Source organism: Opisthocomus hoazin, chromosome 15 (assembly GCF_030867145.1).
Source record: "Opisthocomus hoazin isolate bOpiHoa1 chromosome 15, bOpiHoa1.hap1, whole genome shotgun sequence".
In the NCBI taxonomy this organism is placed as follows: Eukaryota; Metazoa; Chordata; class Aves; order Opisthocomiformes; family Opisthocomidae; genus Opisthocomus; species Opisthocomus hoazin.
Window position 1 is genome coordinate 5,972,802 of NC_134428.1, and position 24,703 is coordinate 5,997,504.

The following is a 24,703-nucleotide window of genomic DNA, read 5'->3' on the forward strand; positions in this document are numbered from 1 at the left end:
CAAACTTCAAACGTATCCTGGGAAAGTGGGTGTCCCAGCCAGGCTCCTTTCGCAGCCCTGCTCCGAAAGTGCGAACGTCTGCAGATAGCTGGCAGGCAGAAGGGGCTAGCCTGGAAAGCTGTTGCTCAGCCTCATCTACCCATGGCACTGTTCGCATAGAGGCACAGAGAATGGGGCTGCTTGCTTATCTTGCCACTTGAAACTTCAAACGCATGCTGGGAATGGTGGTGTCCCTGCCAGGCTCCTATCACAGCCCTGCTCCGAAAATGCGAACGTCTGCAGATAGCTGGCAGGCAGAAGGGGCTAGCCTGGAAAGCTGTTGCTCAGCCTCATCTGCTCATGGCAGTGCTCGCACAGAGGCACAGAGAATGGGGCTGCTTGCTTGTCTTGCCACCTCAAACTTCAAACGTAGCCTGGGAAAGTTGGTGTCCCAGCCAGGCTCCTTTCGCAGCCCTGCTCCGAAAGTGCGAACGTCTGCAGATAGCTGGCAGCCAGAAGGGGCTAGCCTGGAAAGCTGTTGCTCAGCCTCATCTGCCCATGGCACTGTTCGCATAGAGGCACAGAGAATGGGGCTGCTTGCTTATCTTGCCACTTGAAACTTCAAAAGCATGCTGGGAATTGTGGTGTCCCTGCCAGGGTCCTATCACAGCCCTGCTCCGAAAGTGCGAACGTCTGCAGATAGCTGGCAGGCAGAAGGGGCTAGCCTGGAAAGCTGTTGCTCAGCCTCATCTGCCCATGGCAGTGCTCGCACAGAGGCACAGAGAATGGGGCTGCTTGCTTGTCTTGCCACCTCAAACTTCAAACGTAGCCTGGGAAAGTTGGTGTCCCAGCCAGGCTCCTTTCGCAGCCCTGCTCCGAAAGTGCGAACGTCTGCAGATAGCTGGCAGGCAGAAGGGGCTAGCCTGGAAAGCTGTTGCTCAGCCTCATCTGCCCATGGCACTGTTCGCATAGAGGCACAGAGAATGGGGCTGCTTGCTTATCTTGCCACTTGAAACTTCAAACGCATTCTGGGAATGGTGGTGTCCCTGCCAGGCTCCTATCACAGCCCTGCTCCGAAAGTGCGAACGTCTGCAGATAGCTGGCAGGCAGAAGGGGCTAGCCTGGAAAGCTCTTGCTCAGCCTCATCTGCCCATGGCACTGCTCGCACAGAGGCACAGAGAATGGGGCTGCTTGCTTGTCTTGCCACCTCAAACTTCAAACGTAGCCTGGGAAAGTTGGTGTCCCAGCCAGGCTCCTTTCGCAGCCCTGCTCCGAAAGTGCGAACGTCTGCAGATAGCTGGCAGGCAGAAGGGGCTAGCCTGGAAAGCTGTTGCTCAGCCTCATCTGACCATGGCACTGTTCGCATAGAGGCACAGAGAATGGGGCTGCTTGCTTATCTTGCCACTTGAAACTTCAAACGCATGCTGGGAATGGTGGTGTCCCTGCCAGGCTCCTATCACAGCCCTGCTCCGAAAGTGCGAACGTCTGCAGATAGCTGGCAGGCAGAAGGGGCTAGCCTGGAAAGCTCTTGCTCAGCCTCATCTGCCCATGGCACTGTTCGCACAGAGGCAAGAGAATGGGGCTGCTTGCTTGTCTTGCCACCTCAAACTTCAAACGAATGCTGGGAATGGTGGTGTCCCAGCCAGGCTCCTTTCGCAGCCCTGCTCCGAAAGTGCGAACGTCTGCAGATAGCTGGCAGGCAGAAGGGGCTAGCCTGGAAAGCTGTTGCTCAGCCTCATCTGCCCATGGCACTGTTCGCATAGAGGCACAGAGAATGGGGCTGCTTGCTTATCTTGCCACTTGAAACTTCAAACGCATGCTGGGAATGGTGGTGTCCCAGCCAGGCTCCTTTCGCAGCCCTGCTCCGAAAGTGCGAACGTCTGCAGATAGCTGGCAGGCAGAAGGGGCTAGCCTGGAAAGCTGTTGCTCAGCCTCATCTGCCCATGGCAGTGCTCGCACAGAGAATGGGGCTGCTTGCTTGTCTTGCCACCTCAAACTTCAAACGTAGCCTGGGAAAGTTGGTGTCCCAGCCAGGCTCCTTTCGCAGCCCTGCTCCGAAAGTGCGAACGTCTGCAGATAGCTGGCAGCCAGAAGGGGCTAGCCTGGAAAGCTGTTGCTCAGCCTCATCTGCCCATGGCACTGTTCGCATAGAGGCACAGAGAATGGGGCTGCTTGCTTATCTTGCCACTTGAAACTTCAAACGCATGCTGGGAATGGTGGTGTCCCTGCCATGCTCCTATCACAGCCCTGCTCCGAAAGTGCGAACGTCTGCAGATAGCTGGCAGGCAGAAGTGGCTAGCCTGGAAAGCTCTTGCTCAGCCTCATCTGCCCATGGCACTGCTCGCACAGAGGCACAGAGAATGGGGCTGCTTGCTTGTCTTGCCACCTCAAACTTCAAACGTAGCCTGGGAAAGTTAGTGTCCCAGCCAGGCTCCTTTCGCAGCCCTGCTCCGAAAGTGCGAACGTCTGCAGATAGCTGGCAGCCAGAAGGGGCTAGCCTGGAAAGCTGTTGCTCAGCCTCATCTGCCCATGGCACTGTTCGCAAAGAGGCACAGAGAATGGGGCTGCTTGCTTATCTTGCCACTTGAAACTTCAAACGCATGCTGGGAATGGTGGTGTCCCTGCCAGGCTTGTTTCGCAGCCCTGCTCCGAAAGTGCGAACGTCTGCAGATAGCTGGCAGGCAGAAGGGGCTAGCCTGGAAAGCTGTTGCTCAGCCTCATCTGCCCATGGCACTGTTCGCATAGAGGCACAGAGAATGGGGCTGCTTGCTTATCTTGCCACTTGAAACTTCAAACGCATGCTGGGAATGGTGGTGTCCCAGCCAGGCTCCTTTCGCAGCCCTGCTCCGAAAGTGCGAACGTCTGCAGATAGCTGGCAGGCAGAAGGGGCTAGCCTGGAAAGCTGTTGCTCAGCCTCATCTGCCCATGGCAGTGCTCGCACAGAGGCACAGAGAATGGGGCTGCTTGCTTGTCTTGCCACCTCAAACTTCAAACGTAGCCTGGGAAAGTTGGTGTCCCTGCCAGGCTTGTTTCGCAGCCCTGCTCCGAAAGTGCGAACGTCTGCAGATAGCTGGCAGCCAGAAGGGTTTAGCCTGGAAAGCTGTTGCTCAGCCTCATCTGCCCATGGCACTGCTCGCACAGAGGCACAGAGAATGGGGCTGCTTGCTTATCTTGCCACTTGAAACTTCAAACGCATGCTGGGAATGGTGGTGTCCCAGCCAGGCTCCTTTCGCAGCCCTGCTCCGAAAGTGCGAACGTCTGCAGATAGCTGGCAGGCAGAAGGGGCTAGCCTGGAAAGCTGTTGCTCAGCCTCATCTGCCCATGGCACTGTTCGCATAGAGGCACAGAGAATGGGGCTGCTTGCTTATCTTGCCACTTGAAACTTCAAACGCATGCTGGGAATGGTGGTGTCCCTGCCAGGCTCCTTTCGCAGCCCTGCTCCGAAAGTGCGAACGTCTGCAGATAGCTGGCAGGCAGAAGGGGCTAGCCTGGAAAGCTGTTGCTCAGCCTCATCTGCCCATGGCACTGTTCGCATAGAGGCACAGAGAATGGGGCTGCTTGCTTATCTTGCCACCTCAAACTTCAAACGCATGCTGGGAATGGTGGTGTCCCTGCAAGGCTCCTATCACAGCCCTGCTCCGAAAGTGCGAACGTCTGCAGATAGCTGGCAGGCAGAAGGGGCTAGCCTGGAAAGCTGTTCCTCAGCCTCATCTGCCCATGGCAGTGCTCGCACAGAGGCACAGAGAATGGGGCTGCTTGCTTGTCTTGCCACCTCAAACTTCAAATGTAGCCTGGGAAAGTTGGTGTCCCAGCCAGGCTCCTTTCGCAGCCCTGCTCCGAAAGTGCGAACGTCTGCAGATAGCTGGCAGCCAGAAGGGGCTAGCCTGGAAAGCTGTTGCTCAGCCTCATCTGCCCATGGCACTGTTAGCATAGAGGCACAGAGAATGGGGCTGCTTGCTTATCTTGCCACTTGAAACTTCAAACGCATGCTGGGAATGGTGGTGTCCCTGCCAGGCTCCTATCACAGCCCTGCTCCGAAAGTGCGAACGTCTGCAGATAGCTGGCAGGCAGAAGGGGCTAGCCTGGAAAGCTGTTGCTCAGCCTCATCTGCCCATGGCAGTGCTCGCACAGAGGCACAGAGAATGGGGCTGCTTGCTTATCTTGCCACTTGAAACTTCAAACGCATGCTGGGAACGGTGGTGTCCCAGCCAGGCTCCTTTCGCAGCCCTGCTCCGAAAGTGCGAACGTCTGCAGATAGCTGGCAGCCAGAAGGGGCTAGCCTGGAAAGCTGTTGCTCAGCCTCATCTGCCCATGGCACTGTTCGCATAGAGGCACAGAGAATGGGGCTGCTTGCTTATCTTGCCACTTGAAACTTCAAACGCATGCTGGGAATGGTGGTGTCCCAGCCAGGCTCCTTTCACAGCCCTGCTCCGAAAGTGCGAACGTCTGCAGATAGCTGGCAGCCAGAAGGGGCTAGCCTGGAAAGCTGTTGCTCAGCCTCATCTGCCCATGGCACTGTTCGCATAGAGACACAGAGAATGGGGCTGCTTGCTTATCTTGCCACTTGAAACTTCAAACGCATGCTGGGAATGGTGGTGTCCCTGCCAGGCTCCTATCACAGCCCTGCTCCGAAAATGCGAACGTCTGCAGATAGCTGGCAGCCAGAAGGGGCTAGCCTGGAAAGCTGTTGCTCAGCCTCATCTGCTCATGGCAGTGCTCGCACAGAGGCACAGAGAATGGGGCTGCTTGCTTGTCTTGCCACCTCAAACTTCAAACGTAGCCTGGGAAAGTTGGTGTCCCAGCCAGGCTCCTTTCGCAGCCCTGCTCCGAAAGTGCGAACGTCTGCAGATAGCTGGCAGCCAGAAGGGGCTAGCCTGGAAAGCTGTTGCTCAGCCTCATCTGCCCATGGCACTGCTCGCATAGAGGCACAGAGAATGGGGCTGCTTGCTTATCTTGCCACCTCAAACTTCAAACGTAGCCTGGGAAAGTTGGTGTCCCAGTCAGGCTCCTTTCGCAGCCCTGCTCCGAAAGTGCGAACGTCTGCAGATAGCTGGCAGGCAGAAGGGGCTAGCCTGGAAAGCTGTTGCTCAGCCTCATCTGCCCATGGCACTGTTCGCATAGAGGCACAGAGAATGGGGCTGCTTGCTTATCTTGCCACTTGAAACTTCAAACGCATGCTGGGAATGGTGGTGTCCCAGCCAGGCTCCTTTCGCAGCCCTGCTCCGAAAGTGCGAACGTCTGCAGATAGCTGGCAGGCAGAAGGGGCTAGCCTGTAAAGCTGTTGCTCAGCCTCATCTGCCCATGGCACTGTTCGCATAGAGGCACAGAGAATGGGGCTGCTTGCTTATCTTGCCACTTGAAACTTCAAACGCATGCTGGGAATGGTGGTGTCCCTGCCAGGCTCCTTTCGCAGCCCTGCTCCGAAAGTGCGAACGTCTGCAGATAGCTGGCAGGCAGAAGGGGCTAGCCTGGAAAGCTGTTGCTCAGCCTCATCTGCCCATGGCAGTGCTCGCACAGAGAATGGGGCTGCTTGCTTGTCTTGCCACCTCAAACTTCAAACGTAGCCTGGGAAAGTTGGTGTCCCAGCCAGGCTCCTTTCGCAGCCCTGCTCCGAAAGTGCGAACGTCTGCAGATAGCTGGCAGCCAGAAGGGGCTAGCCTGGAAAGCTGTTGCTCAGCCTCATCTGCCCATGGCACTGTTCGCATAGAGGCACAGAGAATGGGGCTGCTTGCTTATCTTGCCACTTGAAACTTCAAACGCATGCTGGGAATGGTGGTGTCCCTGCCATGCTCCTATCACAGCCCTGCTCCGAAAGTGCGAACGTCTGCAGATAGCTGGCAGGCAGAAGTGGCTAGCCTGGAAAGCTCTTGCTCAGCCTCATCTGCCCATGGCACTGCTCGCACAGAGGCACAGAGAATGGGGCTGCTTGCTTGTCTTGCCACCTCAAACTTCAAACGTAGCCTGGGAAAGTTAGTGTCCCAGCCAGGCTCCTTTCGCAGCCCTGCTCCGAAAGTGCGAACGTCTGCAGATAGCTGGCAGCCAGAAGGGGCTAGCCTGGAAAGCTGTTGCTCAGCCTCATCTGCCCATGGCACTGTTCGCAAAGAGGCACAGAGAATGGGGCTGCTTGCTTATCTTGCCACTTGAAACTTCAAACGCATGCTGGGAATGGTGGTGTCCCTGCCAGGCTTGTTTCGCAGCCCTGCTCCGAAAGTGCGAACGTCTGCAGATAGCTGGCAGGCAGAAGGGGCTAGCCTGGAAAGCTGTTGCTCAGCCTCATCTGCCCATGGCACTGTTCGCATAGAGGCACAGAGAATGGGGCTGCTTGCTTATCTTGCCACTTGAAACTTCAAACGCATGCTGGGAATGGTGGTGTCCCAGCCAGGCTCCTTTCGCAGCCCTGCTCCGAAAGTGCGAACGTCTGCAGATAGCTGGCAGGCAGAAGGGGCTAGCCTGGAAAGCTGTTGCTCAGCCTCATCTGCCCATGGCAGTGCTCGCACAGAGGCACAGAGAATGGGGCTGCTTGCTTGTCTTGCCACCTCAAACTTCAAACGTAGCCTGGGAAAGTTGGTGTCCCTGCCAGGCTTGTTTCGCAGCCCTGCTCCGAAAGTGCGAACGTCTGCAGATAGCTGGCAGCCAGAAGGGTTTAGCCTGGAAAGCTGTTGCTCAGCCTCATCTGCCCATGGCACTGCTCGCACAGAGGCACAGAGAATGGGGCTGCTTGCTTATCTTGCCACTTGAAACTTCAAACGCATGCTGGGAATGGTGGTGTCCCTGCCAGGCTCCTTTCGCAGCCCTGCTCCGAAAGTGCGAACGTCTGCAGATAGCTGGCAGGCAGAAGGGGCTAGCCTGGAAAGCTGTTGCTCAGCCTCATCTGCCCATGGCACTGTTCGCATAGAGGCACAGAGAATGGGGCTGCTTGCTTATCTTGCCACTTGAAACTTCAAACGCATGCTGGGAATGGTGGTGTCCCAGCCAGGCTCCTTTCGCAGCCCTGCTCCGAAAGTGCGAACGTCTGCAGATAGCTGGCAGGCAGAAGGGGCTAGCCTGGAAAGCTGTTGCTCAGCCTCATCTGCCCATGGCACTGTTCGCATAGAGGCACAGAGAATGGGGCTGCTTGCTTATCTTGCCACCTCAAACTTCAAACGCATGCTGGGAATGGTGGTGTCCCTGCAAGGCTCCTATCACAGCCCTGCTCCGAAAGTGCGAACGTCTGCAGATAGCTGGCAGCCAGAAGGGGCTAGCCTGGAAAGCTGTTGCTCAGCCTCATCTGCCCATGGCAGTGCTCGCACAGAGGCACAGAGAATGGGGCTGCTTGCTTGTCTTGCCACCTCAAACTTCAAATGTAGCCTGGGAAAGTTGGTGTCCCAGCCAGGCTCCTTTCGCAGCCCTGCTCCGAAAGTGCGAACGTCTGCAGATAGCTGGCAGCCAGAAGGGGCTAGCCTGGAAAGCTGTTGCTCAGCCTCATCTGCCCATGGCACTGTTAGCATAGACGCACAGAGAATGGGGCTGCTTGCTTATCTTGCCACTTGAAACTTCAAACGCATGCTGGGAATGGTGGTGTCCCTGCCAGGCTCCTATCACAGCCCTGCTCCGAAAGTGCGAACGTCTGCAGATAGCTGGCAGGCAGAAGGGGCTAGCCTGGAAAGCTGTTGCTCAGCCTCATCTGCCCATGGCAGTGCTCGCACAGAGGCACAGAGAATGGGGCTGCTTGCTTATCTTGCCACTTGAAACTTCAAACGCATGCTGGGAACGGTGGTGTCCCAGCCAGGCTCCTTTCGCAGCCCTGCTCCGAAAGTGCGAACGTCTGCAGATAGCTGGCAGCCAGAAGGGGCTAGCCTGGAAAGCTGTTGCTCAGCCTCATCTGCCCATGGCACTGTTCGCATAGAGGCACAGAGAATGGGGCTGCTTGCTTATCTTGCCACTTGAAACTTCAAACGCATGCTGGGAATGGTGGTGTCCCAGCCAGGCTCCTTTCACAGCCCTGCTCCGAAAGTGCGAACGTCTGCAGATAGCTGGCAGGCAGAAGGGGCTAGCCTGGAAAGCTGTTGCTCAGCCTCATCTGCCCATGGCACTGTTCGCATAGAGACACAGAGAATGGGGCTGCTTGCTTATCTTGCCACTTGAAACTTCAAACGCATGCTGGGAATGGTGGTGTCCCTGCCAGGCTCCTATCACAGCCCTGCTCCGAAAATGCGAACGTCTGCAGATAGCTGGCAGCCAGAAGGGGCTAGCCTGGAAAGCTGTTGCTCAGCCTCATCTGCTCATGGCAGTGCTCGCACAGAGGCACAGAGAATGGGGCTGCTTGCTTGTCTTGCCACCTCAAACTTCAAACGTAGCCTGGGAAAGTTGGTGTCCCAGCCAGGCTCCTTTCGCAGCCCTGCTCCGAAAGTGCGAACGTCTGCAGATAGCTGGCAGCCAGAAGGGGCTAGCCTGGAAAGCTGTTGCTCAGCCTCATCTGCCCATGGCACTGCTCGCATAGAGGCACAGAGAATGGGGCTGCTTGCTTATCTTGCCACCTCAAACTTCAAACGTAGCCTGGGAAAGTTGGTGTCCCAGCCAGGCTCCTTTCGCAGCCCTGCTCCGAAAGTGCGAACGTCTGCAGATAGCTGGCAGGCAGAAGGGGCTAGCCTGGAAAGCTGTTGCTCAGCCTCATCTGCCCATGGCACTGTTCGCATAGAGGCACAGAGAATGGGGCTGCTTGCTTATCTTGCCACTTGAAACTTCAAACGCATGCTGGGAATGGTGGTGTCCCAGCCAGGCTCCTTTCGCAGCCCTGCTCCGAAAGTGCGAACGTCTGCAGATAGCTGGCAGGCAGAAGGGGCTAGCCTGTAAAGCTGTTGCTCAGCCTCATCTGCCCATGGCACTGTTCGCATAGAGGCACAGAGAATGGGGCTGCTTGCTTATCTTGCCACTTGAAACTTCAAACGCATGCTGGGAATGGTGGTGTCCCAGCCAGGCTCCTTTCGCAGCCCTGCTCCGAAAGTGCGAACGTCTGCAGATAGCTGGCAGGCAGAAGGGGCTAGCCTGGAAAGCTGTTGCTCAGCCTCATCTGCCCATGGCAGTGCTCGCACAGAGAATGGGGCTGCTTGCTTGTCTTGCCACCTCAAACTTCAAACGTAGCCTGGGAAAGTTAGTGTCCCAGCCAGGCTCCTTTCGCAGCCCTGCTCCGAAAGTGCGAACGTCTGCAGATAGCTGGCAGCCAGAAGGGGCTAGCCTGGAAAGCTGTTGCTCAGCCTCATCTGCCCATGGCACTGTTCGCAAAGAGGCACAGAGAATGGGGCTGCTTGCTTATCTTGCCACTTGAAACTTCAAACGCATGCTGGGAATGGTGGTGTCCCTGCCAGGCTTGTTTCGCAGCCCTGCTCCGAAAGTGCGAACGTCTGCAGATAGCTGGCAGGCAGAAGGGGCTAGCCTGGAAAGCTGTTGCTCAGCCTCATCTGCCCATGGCACTGTTCGCATAGAGGCACAGAGAATGGGGCTGCTTGCTTATCTTGCCACTTGAAACTTCAAACGCATGCTGGGAATGGTGGTGTCCCAGCCAGGCTCCTTTCGCAGCCCTGCTCCGAAAGTGCGAACGTCTGCAGATAGCTGGCAGCCAGAAGGGGCTAGCCTGGAAAGCTGTTGCTCAGCCTCATCTGCCCATGGCACTGTTCGCATAGAGGCACAGAGAATGGGGCTGCTTGCTTATCTTGCCACCCCAAACTTCAAACGCATGCTGGGAATGGTGGTGTCCCTGCAAGGCTCCTATCACAGCCCTGCTCCGAAAGTGCGAACGTCTGCAGATAGCTGGCAGGCAGAAGGGGCTAGCCTGGAAAGCTGTTGCTCAGCCTCATCTGCCCATGGCAGTGCTCGCACAGAGGCACAGAGAATGGGGCTGCTTGCTTGTCTTGCCACCTCAAACTTCAAACGTAGCCTGGGAAAGTTGGTGTCCCAGCCAGGCTCCTTTCGCAGCCCTGCTCCGAAAGTGCGAACGTCTGCAGATAGCTGGCAGGCAGAAGGGGCTAGCCTGGAAAGCTGTTGCTCAGCCTCATCTGCCCATGGCACTGTTCGCATAGAGGCACAGAGAATGGGGCTGCTTGCTTATCTTGCCACTTGAAACTTCAAACGCATGCTGGGAATGGTGGTGTCCCAGCCAGGCTCCTTTCGCAGCCCTGCTCCGAAAGTGCGAACGTCTGCAGATAGCTGGCAGCCAGAAGGGGCTAGCCTGGAAAGCTGTTGCTCAGCCTCATCTGCCCATGGCACTGTTCGCATAGAGGCACAGAGAATGGGGCTGCTTGCTTATCTTGCCACTAGAAACTTCAAACGTAGCCTGGGAATGGTGGTGTCCCTGCCAGGCTCCTTTCGCAGCCCGGCTCCGAAAGTGCGAACGTCCGCAGATAGCTGGCAGGCAGAAGGGGCTAGCCTGGAAAGCTGTTGCTCAGCCTCATCTGCCCATGGCACTGTTCGCAAAGAGGCACAGAGAATGGGGCTGCTTGCTTGACTTGCTACCTCAAACTTCAAACGTAGCCTGGGAAAGTTGGTGTCCCTGCCAGGCTCCTTTCGCAGCCCTGCTCCGAAAGTGCGAACGTCTGCAGATAGCTGGCAGCCAGAAGGGTTTAGCCTGGAAAGCTGTTGCTCAGCCTCATCTGCCTCAGCCAGTGCTCGCACAGAGGCACAGAGAATGGGGCTGCTTGCTTGTCTTGCCACCTCAAACTTCAAACGCATGCTGGGAATGTTGGTGTCCCAGCCAGGCTCCTTTCGCAGCCCTGCTCCGAAAGTGCGAACGTCTGCAGATAGCTGGCAGCCAGAAGGGGCTAGCCTGGAAAGCTGTTGCTCAGCCTCATCTGCCCATGGCACTGTTCGCATAGAGGCACAGAGAATGGGGCTGCTTGCTTATCTTGCCACTTGAAACTTCAAACGCATGCTGGGAACGGTGGTGTCCCAGCCAGGCTCCTTTCGCAGCCCGGCTCCGAAAGTGCGAACGTCTGCAGATAGCTGGCAGCCAGAAGGGGCTAGCCTGGAAAGCTGTTGCTCAGCCTCATCTGCCCATGGCAGTGCTCGCACAGAGGCACAGAGAATGGGGCTGCTTGCTTGTCTTGCTACCTCAAACTTCAAACGTAGCCTGGGAAAGTTGGTGTCCCTGCCAGGCTCCTTTCGCAGCCCTGCTCCGAAAGTGCGAACGTCTGCAGATAGCTGGCAGCCAGAAGGGTTTAGCCTGGAAAGCTGTTGCTCAGCCTCATCTGCCCATGGCAGTGCTCGCACAGAGGCACAGAGAATGGGGCTGCTTGCTTGTCTTGCCACCTCAAACTTCAAACGCATGCTGGGAATGGTGGTGTCCCAGCCAGGCTCCTTTCGCAGCCCGGCTCCGAAAGTGCGAACGTCTGCAGATAGCTGGCAGGCAGAAGGGGCTAGCCTGGAAAGCTGTTGCTCAGCCTCATCTGCCCATGGCACTGTTCGCATAGAGGCACAGAGAATGGGGCTGCTTGCTTATCTTGCCACTTGAAACTTCAAAGGTAGCCTGGGAATGGTGGTGTCCCTGCCAGGCTCCTTTCGCAGCCCTGCTCCGAAAGTGCGAACATCTGCAGATAGCTGGCAGGCAGAAGGGGCTAGCCTGGAAAGCTGTTGCTCAGCCTCATCTGCCCATGGCACTGTTCGCAAAGAGGCACAGAGAATGGGGCTGCTTGCTTGTCTTGCTACCTCAAACTTCAAACGTAGCCTGGGAAAGTTGGTGTCCCTGCCAGGCTCCTTTCGCAGCCCTGCTCCGAAAGTGCGAACGTCTGCAGATAGCTGGCAGCCAGAAGGGTTTAGCCTGGAAAGCTGTTGCTCAGCCTCATCTGCCCATGGCAGTGCTCGCACAGAGGCACAGAGAATGGGGCTGCTTGCTTGTCTTGCTACCTCAAACTTCAAACGTAGCCTGGGAAAGTTGGTGTCCCTGCCAGGCTCCTTTCGCAGCCCTGCTCCGAAAGTGCGAACGTCTGCAGATAGCTGGCAGCCAGAAGGGTTTAGCCTGGAAAGCTGTTGCTCAGCCTCATCTGCCCATGGCAGTGCTCGCACAGAGGCACAGAGAATGGGGCTGCTTGCTTGTCTTGCCACCTCAAACTTCAAACGTAGCCTGGGAAAGTTGGTGTCCCAGCCAGGCTCCTTTCGCAGCCCTGCTCCGAAAGTGCAAACGTCTGCAGATAGCTGGCAGGCAGAAGGGGCTAGCCTGGAAAGCTGTTGCTCAGCCTCATCTGCCCATGGCACTGTTCGCATAGAGGCACAGAGAATGGGGCTGCTTGCTTATCTTGCCACTTGAAACTTCAAACGCATGCTGGGAATGGTGGTGTCCCAGCCAGGCTCCTTTCGCAGCCCTGCTCCGAAAGTGCGAACGTCTGCAGATAGCTGGCAGCCAGAAGGGGCTAGCCTGGAAAGCTGTTGCTCAGCCTCATCTGCCCATGGCACTGTTCGCATAGAGGCACAGAGAATGGGGCTGCTTGCTTATCTTGCCACTAGAAACTTCAAACGTAGCCTGGGAATGGTGGTGTCCCTGCCAGGCTCCTTTCGCAGCCCGGCTCCGAAAGTGCGAACGTCTGCAGATAGCTGGCAGGCAGAAGGGGCTAGCCTGGAAAGCTGTTGCTCAGCCTCATCTGCCCATGGCACTGTTCGCAAAGAGGCACAGAGAATGGGGCTGCTTGCTTGTCTTGCTACCTCAAACTTCAAACGTAGCCTGGGAAAGTTGGTGTCCCTGCCAGGCTCCTTTCGCAGCCCTGCTCCGAAAGTGCGAACGTCTGCAGATAGCTGGCAGCCAGAAGGGTTTAGCCTGGAAAGCTGTTGCTCAGCCTCATCTGCCCATGGCAGTGCTCGCATAGAGGCACAGAGAATGGGGCTGCTTGCTTGTCTTGCCACCTCAAACTTCAAACGCATGCTGGGAATGTTGGTGTCCCAGCCAGGCTCCTTTCGCAGCCCTGCTCCGAAAGTGCGAACGTCTGCAGATAGCTGGCAGCCAGAAGGGGCTAGCCTGGAAAGCTGTTGCTCAGCCTCATCTGCCCATGGCACTGTTCGCATAGAGGCACAGAGAATGGGGCTGCTTGCTTATCTTGCCACTTGAAACTTCAAACGTAGCCTGGGAATGGTGGTGTCCCAGCCAGGCTCCTTTCGCAGCCCGGCTCCGAAAGTGCGAACGTCTGCAGATAGCTGGCAGGCAGAAGGGGCTAGCCTGGAAAGCTGTTGCTCAGCCTCATCTGCCCATGGCACTGTTCGCAAAGAGGCACAGAGAATGGGGCTGCTTGCTTGTCTTGCTACCTCAAACTTCAAACGTAGCCTGGGAAAGTTGGTGTCCCTGCCAGGCTCCTTTCGCAGCCCTGCTCCGAAAGTGCGAACGTCTGCAGATAGCTGGCAGCCAGAAGGGTTTAGCCTGGAAAGCTGTTGCTCAGCCTCATCTGCCCATGGCAGTGCTCGCACAGAGGCACAGAGAATGGGGCTGCTTGCTTGTCTTGCCACCTCAAACTTCAAACGCATGCTGGGAATGTTGGTGTCCCAGCCAGGCTCCTTTCGCAGCCCTGCTCCGAAAGTGCGAACGTCTGCAGATAGCTGGCAGCCAGAAGGGGCTAGCCTGGAAAGCTGTTGCTCAGCCTCATCTGCCCATGGCACTGTTCGCATAGAGGCACAGAGAATGGGGCTGCTTGCTTATCTTGCCACTTGAAACTTCAAACGCATGCTGGGAATGGTGGTGTCCCTGCCAGGCTCCTATCACATCCCTGCTCCGAAAGTGCGAACGTCTGCAGATAGCTGGCAGCCAGAAGGGGCTAGCCTGGAAAGCTCTTGCTCAGCCTCATCTGCCCATGGCACTGCTCGCACAGAGGCACAGAGAATGGGGCTGCTTGCTTGTCTTGCCACCTCAAACTTCAAACGTAGCCTGGGAAAGTTGGTGTCCCAGCCAGGCTCCTTTCGCAGCCCTGCTCCGAAAGTGCGAACGTCTGCAGATAACTGGCAGGCAGAAGGGGCTAGCCTGGAAAGCTGTTGCTCAGCCTCATCTGCCCATGGCACTGTTCGCAAAGAGGCACAGAGAATGGGGCTGCTTGCTTATCTTGCCACTTGAAACTTCAAACGCATGCTGGGAATGGTGGTGTCCCAGCCAGGCTCCTTTCGCAGCCCTGCTCCGAAAGTGCGAACGTCTGCAGATAGCTGGCAGCCAGAAGGGGCTAGCCTGGAAAGCTGTTGCTCAGCCTCATCTGCCCATGGCACTGTTCGCATAGAGGCACAGAGAATGGGGCTGCTTGCTTATCTTGCCACTTGAAACTTCAAACGCATGCTGGGAATGGTGGTGTCCCTGCAAGGCTCCTATCACAGCCCTGCTCCGAAAGTGCGAACGTCTGCAGATAGCTGGCAGGCAGAAGGGGCTAGCCTGGAAAGCTGTTGCTCAGCCTCATCTGCCCATGGCAGTGCTCGCACAGAGGCACAGAGAATGGGGCTGCTTGCTTGTCTTGCCACCTCAAACTTCAAACGTAGCCTGGGAAAGTTGGTGTCCCTGCCAGGCTTGTTTCGCAGCCCTGCTCCGAAAGTGCGAACGTCTGCAGATAGCTGGCAGGCAGAAGGGGCTAGCCTGGAAAGCTGTTGCTCAGCCTCATCTGCCCATGGCAGTGCTCGCACAGAGGCACAGAGAATGGGGCTGCTTGCTTATCTTGCCACTTGAAACTTCAAACGCATGCTGGGAATGGTGGTGTCCCAGCCAGGCTCCTTTCGCAGCCCGGCTCCGAAAGTGCGAACGTCTGCAGATAGCTGGCAGGCAGAAGGGGCTAGCCTGGAAAGCTGTTGCTCAGCCTCATCTGCCCATGGCACTGTTCGCATAGAGGCACAGAGAATGGGGCTGCTTGCTTATCTTGCCACTTGAAACTTCAAACGTAGCCTGGGAAAGTTGGTGTCCCAGCCAGGCTCCTTTCGCAGCCCGGCTCCGAAAGTGCGAACGTCTGCAGATAGCTGGCAGGCAGAAGGGGCTAGCCTGGAAAGCTGTTGCTCAGCCTCATCTGCCCATGGCACTGTTCGCATAGAGGCACAGAGAATGGGGCTGCTTGCTTATCTTGCCACCTCAAACTTCAAACGCATGCTGGGAATGGTGGTGTCCCTGCCAGGCTCCTATCACAGCCCTGCTCCGAAAGTGCGAACGTCTGCAGATAGCTGGCAGGCAGAAGGGGCTAGCCTGGAAAGCTGTTGCTCAGCCTCATCTGCCCATGGCAGTGCTCGCACAGAGGCACAGAGAATGGGGCTGCTTGCTTGTCTTGCCACCTCAAACTTCAAATGTAGCCTGGGAAAGTTGGTGTCCCAGCCAGGCTCCTTTCGCAGCCCTGCTCCGAAAGTGCGAACGTCTGCAGATAGCTGGCAGCCAGAAGGGGCTAGCCTGGAAAGCTGTTGCTCAGCCTCATCTGCCCATGGCACTGTTAGCATAGAGGCACAGAGAATGGGGCTGCTTGCTTATCTTGCCACTTGAAACTTCAAACGCATGGTGGGAATGGTGGTGTCCCTGCCAGGCTTGTTTCGCAGCCCTGCTCCGAAAGTGCGAACGTCTGCAGATAGCTGGCAGCCAGAAGGGGCTAGCCTGGAAAGCTGTTGCTCAGCCTCATCTGCCCATGTCAGTGCTCGCACAGAGGCACAGAGAATGGGGCTGCTTGCTTATCTTGCCACTTGAAACTTCAAACGCATGCTGGGAACGGTGGTGTCCCTGCCAGGCTCCTTTCGCAGCCCTGCTCCGAAAGTGCGAACGTCTGCAGATAGCTGGCAGCCAGAAGGGGCTAGCCTGGAAAGCTGTTGCTCAGCCTCATCTGCCCATGGCACTGTTCGCATAGAGGCACAGAGAATGGGGCTGCTTGCTTATCTTGCCACTTGAAACTTCAAACGCATGCTGGGAATGGTGGTGTCCCAGCCAGGCTCCTTTCACAGCCCTGCTCCGAAAGTGCGAACGTCTGCAGATAGCTGGCAGCCAGAAGGGGCTAGCCTGGAAAGCTGTTGCTCAGCCTCATCTGCCCATGGCACTGTTCGCATAGAGACACAGAGAATGGGGCTGCTTGCTTATCTTGCCACTTGAAACTTCAAACGCATGCTGGGAATGGTGGTATCCCTGCCAGGCTCCTATCACAGCCCTGCTCCGAAAATGCGAACGTCTGCAGATAGCTGGCAGCCAGAAGGGGCTAGCCTGGAAAGCTGTTGCTCAGCCTCATCTGCTCATGGCAGTGCTCGCACAGAGGCACAGAGAATGGGGCTGCTTGCTTGTCTTGCCACCTCAAACTTCAAACGTAGCCTGGGAAAGTTGGTGTCCCAGCCAGGCTCCTTTCGCAGCCCTGCTCCGAAAGTGCGAACGTCTGCAGATAGCTGGCAGCCAGAAGGGGCTAGCCTGGAAAGCTGTTGCTCAGCCTCATCTGCCCATGGCACTGTTAGCATAGAGGCACAGAGAATGGGGCTGCTTGCTTATCTTGCCACTTGAAACTTCAAACGCATGGTGGGAATGGTGGTGTCCCTGCCAGGCTTGTTTCGCAGCCCTGCTCCGAAAGTGCGAACGTCTGCAGATAGCTGGCAGCCAGAAGGGGCTAGCCTGGAAAGCTGTTGCTCAGCCTCATCTGCCCATGTCAGTGCTCGCACAGAGGCACAGAGAATGGGGCTGCTTGCTTATCTTGCCACTTGAAACTTCAAACGCATGCTGGGAACGGTGGTGTCCCAGCCAGGCTCCTTTCGCAGCCCTGCTCCGAAAGTGCGAACGTCTGCAGATAGCTGGCAGCCAGAAGGGGCTAGCCTGGAAAGCTGTTGCTCAGCCTCATCTGCCCATGGCACTGTTCGCATAGAGGCACAGAGAATGGGGCTGCTTGCTTATCTTGCCACTTGAAACTTCAAACGCATGCTGGGAATGGTGGTGTCCCAGCCAGGCTCCTTTCACAGCCCTGCTCCGAAAGTGCGAACGTCTGCAGATAGCTGGCAGCCAGAAGGGGCTAGCCTGGAAAGCTGTTGCTCAGCCTCATCTGCCCATGGCACTGTTCGCATAGAGACACAGAGAATGGGGCTGCTTGCTTATCTTGCCACTTGAAACTTCAAACGCATGCTGGGAATGGTGGTATCCCTGCCAGGCTCCTATCACAGCCCTGCTCCGAAAATGCGAACGTCTGCAGATAGCTGGCAGCCAGAAGGGGCTAGCCTGGAAAGCTGTTGCTCAGCCTCATCTGCTCATGGCAGTGCTCGCACAGAGGCACAGAGAATGGGGCTGCTTGCTTGTCTTGCCACCTCAAACTTCAAACGTAGCCTGGGAAAGTTGGTGTCCCAGCCAGGCTCCTTTCGCAGCCCTGCTCCGAAAGTGCGAACGTCTGCAGATAGCTGGCAGCCAGAAGGGGCTAGCCTGGAAAGCTGTTGCTCAGCCTCATCTGCCCATGGCACTGCTCGCACAGAGGCACAGAGAATGGGGCTGCTTGCTTATCTTGCCACCTCAAACTTCAAACGTAGCCTGGGAAAGTTGGTGTCCCAGTCAGGCTCCTTTCGCAGCCCTGCTCCGAAAGTGCGAACGTCTGCAGATAGCTGGCAGGCAGAAGGGGCTAGCCTGGAAAGCTGTTGCTCAGCCTCATCTGCCCATGGCACTGTTCGCATAGAGGCACAGAGAATGGGGCTGCTTGCTTATCTTGCCACTTGAAACTTCAAACGCATGCTGGGAATGGTGGTGTCCCAGCCAGGCTCCTTTCGCAGCCCTGCTCCGAAAGTGCGAACGTCTGCAGATAGCTGGCAGGCAGAAGGGGCTAGCCTGGAAAGCTGTTGCTCAGCCTCATCTGCCCATGGCACTGTTCGCATAGAGGCACAGAGAATGGGGCTGCTTGCTTATCTTGCCACTTGAAACTTCAAACGCATGCTGGGAATGGTGGTGTCCCAGCCAGGCTCCTTTCGCAGCCCTGCTCCGAAAGTGCGAACGTCTGCAGATAGCTGGCAGGCAGAAGGGGCTAGCCTGTAAAGCTGTTGCTCAGCCTCATCTGCCCATGGCAGTGCTCGCACAGAGAATGGGGCTGCTTGCTTGTCTTGCCACCTCAAACTTCAAACGTAGCCTGGGAAAGTTGGTGTCCCAGCCAGGCTCCTTTCGCAGCCCTGCTCCGAAAGTGCGAACGTCTGCAGATAGCTGGCAGGCAGAAGGGGCTAGCCTGGAAAGCTGTTGCTCAGCCTCATCTGCCCATGGCACTGTTCGCATAGAGGCACAGAGAATGGGGCTGCTTGCTTATCTTGCCACTTGAAACTTCAAACGCATGCTGGGAATGGTGGTGTCCCTGCCATGCTCCTATCACAGCCCTGCTCCGAAAGTGCGAACGTCTGCAGATAGCTGGCAGCCAGAAGGGGCTAGCCTGGAAAGCTGTTGCTCAGCCTCATCTGCCCATGGCACTGTTCGCATAGAGGCACAGAGAATGGGGCTGCTTGCTTATCTTGCCACTTGAAACTTCAAACGCATGCTGGGAATGGTGGTGTCCCAGCCAGGCTCCTTTCGCAGCCCTGCTCCGAAAGTGCGAACGTCTGCAGATAGCTGGCAGCCAGAAGGGGCTAGCCTGGAAAGCTGTTGCTCAGCCTCATCTGCCCATGGCACTGTTCGCAAAGAGGCACAGAGAATGGGGCTGCTTGCTTATCTTGCCACTTGAAACTTCAAACGCATGCTGGGAATGGTGGTGTCCCTGCAAGGCTCCTATCACAGCCCTGCTCCGAAAGTGCGAACGTCTGCAGATAGCTGGCAGGCAGAAGGGGCTAGCCTGGAAAGCTGTTGCTCAGCCTCATCTGCCCATGGCACTGTTCGCATAGAGGCACAGAGAATGGGGCTGCTTGCTTGTCTTGCCACCTCAAACTTCAAACGTAGCCTGGGAAAGTTGGTGTCCCTGCCAGGCTTGTTTCGCAGCCCTGCTCCGAAAGTGCGAACGTCTGCAGATAGCTGGCAGCCAGAAGGGTTTAGCCTGGAAAGCTGTTGCTCAGCCTCATCTGCCCATGGCACTGCTCGCACAGAGGCACAGAGAATGGGGCTGCTTGCTTATCTTGCCACTTGAAACTTCAAACGCATGCTGGGAATGGTGGTGTCCCAGCCAGGCTCCTTTCGCAGCCCTGCTCCGAAAGTGCGAACGTCTGCAGATAGCTGGCAGGCAGAAGGGGCTAGCCTGGAAAGCTGTTGCTCAGCCTCATCTGCCCATGGCACTGTTCGCATAGAGGCACAGAGAATGGGGCTGCTTGCTTGTCTTGCCACCTCAAACTTCAAACGTAGCCTGGGAAAGTTGGTGTCCCAGCCAGGCTCCTTTCGCAGCCCTGCTCCGAAAGTGCGAACGTCTGCAGATAGCTGGCAGCCAGAAGGGGCTAGCCTGGAAAGCTGTTGCTCAGCCTCATCTGCCCATGGCACTGTTAGCATAGAGGCACAGAGAATGGGGCTGCTTGCTTATCTTGCCACTTGAAACTTCAAACGCATGGTGGGAATGGTGGTGTCCCTGCCAGGCTCCTATCACAGCCCTGCTCCGAAAGTGCGAACGTCTGCAGATAGCTGGCAGCCAGAAGGGGCTAGCCTGGAAAGCTGTTGCTCAGCCTCATCTGCCCATGGCACTGTTCGCATAGAGGCACAGAGAATGGGGCTGCTTGCTTATCTTGCCACTTGAAACTTCAAACGCATGCTGGGAACGGTGGTGTCCCAGCCAGGCTCCTTTCGCAGCCCTGCTCCGAAAGTGCGAACGTCTGCAGATAGCTGGCAGCCAGAAGGGGCTAGCCTGGAAAGCTGTTGCTCAGCCTCATCTGCCCATGGCACTGTTCGCATAGAGGCACAGAGAATGGGGCTGCTTGCTTATCTTGCCACTTGAAACTTCAAACGTAGCCTGGGAAAGTTGGTGTCCCAGCCAGGCTCCTTTCGCAGCCCGGCTCCGAAAGTGCGAACGTCTGCAGATAGCTGGCAGCCAGAAGGGTTTAGCCTGGAAAGCTGTTGCTCAGCCTCATCTGCCCATGGCAGTGCTCGCACAGAGGCACAGAGAATGGGGCTGCTTGCTTGTCTTGCCACCTCAAACTTCAAACGTAGCCTGGGAAAGTTGGTGTCCCAGCCAGGCTCCTTTCGCAGCCCTGCTCCGAAAGTGCGAACGTCTGCAGATAGCTGGCAGGCAGAAGGGGCTAGCCTGGAAAGCTGTTGCTCAGCCTCATCTGCCCATGGCACTGTTCGCATAGAGGCACAGAGAATGGGGCTGCTTGCTTATCTTGCCACTTGAAACTTCAAACGCATGCTGGGAATGGTGGTGTCCCAGCCAGGCTCCTTTCGCAGCCCTGCTCCGAAAGTGCGAACGTCTGCAGATAGCTGGCAGGCAGAAGGGGCTAGCCTGGAAAGCTGTTGCTCAGCCTCATCTGCCCATGGCACTGTTCGCATAGAGGCACAGAGAATGGGGCTGCTTGCTTATCTTGCCACTTGAAACTTCAAACGCATGCTGGGAATGGTGGTGTCCCAGCCAGGCTCCTTTCGCAGCCCTGCTCCGAAAGTGCGAACGTCTGCAGATAGCTGGCAGCCAGAAGGGGCTAGCCTGGAAAGCTGTTGCTCAGCCTCATCTGCCCATGGCACTGTTCGCATAGAGGCACAGAGAATGGGGCTGCTTGCTTATCTTGCCACCTCAAACTTCAAACGCATGCTGGGAATGGTGGTGTCCCTGCAAGGCTCCTATCACAGCCCTGCTCCGAAAGTGCGAACGTCTGCAGATAGCTGGCAGGCAGAAGGGGCTAGCCTGGAAAGCTGTTGCTCAGCCTCATCTGCCCATGGCAGTGCTCGCACAGAGGCACAGAGAATGGGGCTGCTTGCTTGTCTTGCCACCTCAAACTTCAAATGTAGCCTGGGAAAGTTGGTGTCCCAGCCAGGCTCCTTTCGCAGGCCTGCTCCGAAAGTGCGAACGTCTGCAGATAGCTGGCAGCCAGAAGGGGCTAGCCTGGAAAGCTGTTGCTCAGCCTCATCTGCCCATGGCAGTGCTCGCACAGAGGCACAGAGAATGGGGCTGCTTGCTTGTCTTGCCACCTCAAACTTCAAACGCATGCTGGGAATGTTGGTGTCCCAGCCAGGCTCCTTTCGCAGCCCTGCTCCGAAAGTGCGAACGTCTGCAGATAGCTGGCAGCCAGAAGGGGCTAGCCTGGAAAGCTGTTGCTCAGCCTCATCTGCCCATGGCACTGTTCGCACAGAGGCAAGAGAATGGGGCTGCTTGCTTGTCTTGCCACCTCAAACTTCAAACGCATGCTGGGAATGGTGGTGTCCCAGCCAGGCTCATTTCGCAGCCCTGCTCCGAAAGTGCGAACGTCTGCAGATAGCTGGCAGCCAGAAGGGGCTAGCCTGGAAAGCTGTTGCTCAGCCTCATCTGCCCATGGCACTGTTCGCATAGAGGCACAGAGAATGGGGCTGCTTGCTTATCTTGCCACTTGAAACTTCAAACGCATGCTGGGAATGGTAGTGTCCCTGCAAGGCTCCTATCACAGCCCTGCTCCGAAAGTGCGAACGTCTGCAGATAGCTGGCAGGCAGAAGGGGCTAGCCTGGAAAGCTGTTGCTCAGCCTCATCTGCCCATGGCAGTGCTCGCACAGAGGCACAGAGAATGGGGCTGCTTGCTTGTCTTGCCACCTCAAACTTCAAACGTAGCCTGGGAAAGTTGGTGTCCCTGCCAGGCTTGTTTCGCAGCCCTGCTCCGAAAGTGCGAACGTCTGCAGATAGCTGGCAGCCAGAAGGGTTTAGCCTGGAAAGCTGTTGCTCAGCCTCATCTGCCCATGGCACTGCTCGCACAGAGGCACAGAGAATGGGGCTGCTTGCTTATCTTGCCACTTGAAACTTCAAACGCATGCTGGGAATGGTGGTGTCCCAGCCAGGCTCCTTTCGCAGCCCTGCTCCGAAAGTGCGAACGTCTGCAGATAGCTGGCAGGCAGAAGGGGCTAGCCTGGAAAGCTGTTGCTCAGCCTCATCTGCCCATGGCACTGTTCGCATAGAGGCACAGAGAATGGGGCTGCTTGCTTATCTTGCCACTTGAAACTTCAAACGCATGCTGGGAATGGTGGTGTCCCAGCCAGGCTCCTTTCGCAGCCCTGCTCCGAAAGTGCGAACGTCTGCAGATAGCTGGCAGGCAGAAGGGGCTAGCCTGGAAAGCTGTTGCTCAGCCTCATCTGCCCATGGCACTGTTCGCATAGAGGCACAGAGAATGGGGCTGCTTGCTTATCTTGCCACCTCAAACTTCAAACGCATGCTGGGAATGGTGGTGTCCCTGCCAGGCTCCTATCACAGCCCTGCTCCGAAAGTGCGAACGTCTGCAGATAGCTGGCAGGCAGAAGGGGCTAGCCTGGAAAGCTGTTGCTCAGCCTCATCTGCCCATGGCAGTGCTCGCACAGAGGCACAGAGAATGGGGCTGCTTGCTTGTCTTGCCACCTCAAACTTCAAATGTAGCCTGGGAAAGTTGGTGTCCCAGCCAGGCTCCTTTCGCAGCCCTGCTCCGAAAGTGCGAACGTCTGCAGATAGCTGGCAGCCAGAAGGGGCTAGCCTGGAAAGCTGTTGCTCAGCCTCATCTGCCCATGGCACTGTTCGCATAGAGGCACAGAGAATGGGGCTGCTTGCTTATCTTGCCACTTGAAACTTCAAACGCATGGTGGGAATGGTGGTGTCCCAGCCAGGCTCCTTTCGCAGCCCTGCTCCGAAAGTGCGAACGTCTGCAGATAGCTGGCAGCCAGAAGGGGCTAGCCTGGAAAGCTGTTGCTCAGCCTCATCTGCCCATGTCAGTGCTCGCACAGGGGCACAGAGAATGGGGCTGCTTGCTTATCTTGCCACTTGAAACTTCAAACGCATGCTGGGAACGGTGGTGTCCCAGCCAGGCTCCTTTCGCAGCCCTGCTCCGAAAGTGCGAACGTCTGCAGATAGCTGGCAGCCAGAAGGGGCTAGCCTGGAAAGCTGTTGCTCAGCCTCATCTGCCCATGGCACTGTTCGCATAGAGGCACAGAGAATGGGGCTGCTTGCTTATCTTGCCACTTGAAACTTCAAACGCATGCTGGGAATGGTGGTGTCCCAGCCAGGCTCCTTTCACAGCCCTGCTCCGAAAGTGCGAACGTCTGCAGATAGCTGGCAGCCAGAAGGGGCTAGCCTGGAAAGCTGTTGCTCAGCCTCATCTGCCCATGGCACTGTTCGCATAGAGACACAGAGAATGGGGCTGCTTGCTTATCTTGCCACTTGAAACTTCAAACGCATGCTGGGAATGGTGGTATCCCTGCCAGGCTCCTATCACAGCCCTGCTCCGAAAATGCGAACGTCTGCAGATAGCTGGCAGCCAGAAGGGGCTAGCCTGGAAAGCTGTTGCTCAGCCTCATCTGCTCATGGCAGTGCTCGCACAGAGGCACAGAGAATGGGGCTGCTTGCTTGTCTTGCCACCTCAAACTTCAAACGTAGCCTGGGAAAGTTGGTGTCCCAGCCAGGCTCCTTTCGCAGCCCTGCTCCGAAAGTGCGAACGTCTGCAGATAGCTGGCAGCCAGAAGGGGCTAGCCTGGAAAGCTGTTGCTCAGCCTCATCTGCCCATGGCACTGCTCGCACAGAGGCACAGAGAATGGGGCTGCTTGCTTATCTTGCCACTTGAAACTTCAAACGTAGCCTGGGAAAGTTGGTGTCCCAGTCAGGCTCCTTTCGCAGCCCTGCTCCGAAAGTGCGAACGTCTGCAGATAGCTGGCAGGCAGAAGGGGCTAGCCTGGAAAGCTGTTGCTCAGCCTCATCTGCCCATGGCACTGTTCGCATAGAGGCACAGAGAATGGGGCTGCTTGCTTATCTTGCCACTTGAAACTTCAAACGCATGCTGGGAATGGTGGTGTCCCAGCCAGGCTCCTTTCGCAGCCCTGCTCCGAAAGTGCGAACGTCTGCAGATAGCTGGCAGGCAGAAGGGGCTAGCCTGTAAAGCTGTTGCTCAGCCTCATCTGCCCATGGCACTGTTCGCATAGAGGCACAGAGAATGGGGCTGCTTGCTTATCTTGCCACTTGAAACTTCAAACGCATGCTGGGAATGGTGGTGTCCCAGCCAGGCTCCTTTCGCAGCCCTGCTCCGAAAGTGCGAACGTCTGCAGATAGCTGGCAGGCAGAAGGGGCTAGCCTGTAAAGCTGTTGCTCAGCCTCATCTGCCCATGGCAGTGCTCGCACAGAGAATGGGGCTGCTTGCTTGTCTTGCCACCTCAAACTTCAAACGTAGCCTGGGAAAGTTGGTGTCCCAGCCAGGCTCCTTTCGCAGCCCTGCTCCGAAAGTGCGAACGTCTGCAGATAGCTGGCAGGCAGAAGGGGCTAGCCTGGAAAGCTGTTGCTCAGCCTCATCTGCCCATGGCACTGTTCGCATAGAGGCACAGAGAATGGGGCTGCTTGCTTATCTTGCCACTTGAAACTTCAAACGCATGCTGGGAATGGTGGTGTCCCTGCCATGCTCCTATCACAGCCCTGCTCCGAAAGTGCGAACGTCTGCAGATAGCTGGCAGCCAGAAGGGGCTAGCCTGGAAAGCTCTTGCTCAGCCTCATCTGCCCATGGCACTGCTCGCACAGAGGCACAGAGAATGGGGCTGCTTGCTTGTCTTGCCACCTCAAACTTCAAACGTAGCCTGGGAAAGTTAGTGTCCCAGCCAGGCTCCTTTCGCAGCCCTGCTCCGAAAGTGCGAACGTCTGCAGATAGCTGGCAGGCAGAAGGGGCTAGCCTGGAAAGCTGTTGCTCAGCCTCATCTGCCCATGGCACTGTTCGCAAAGAGGCACAGAGAATGGGGCTGCTTGCTTATCTTGC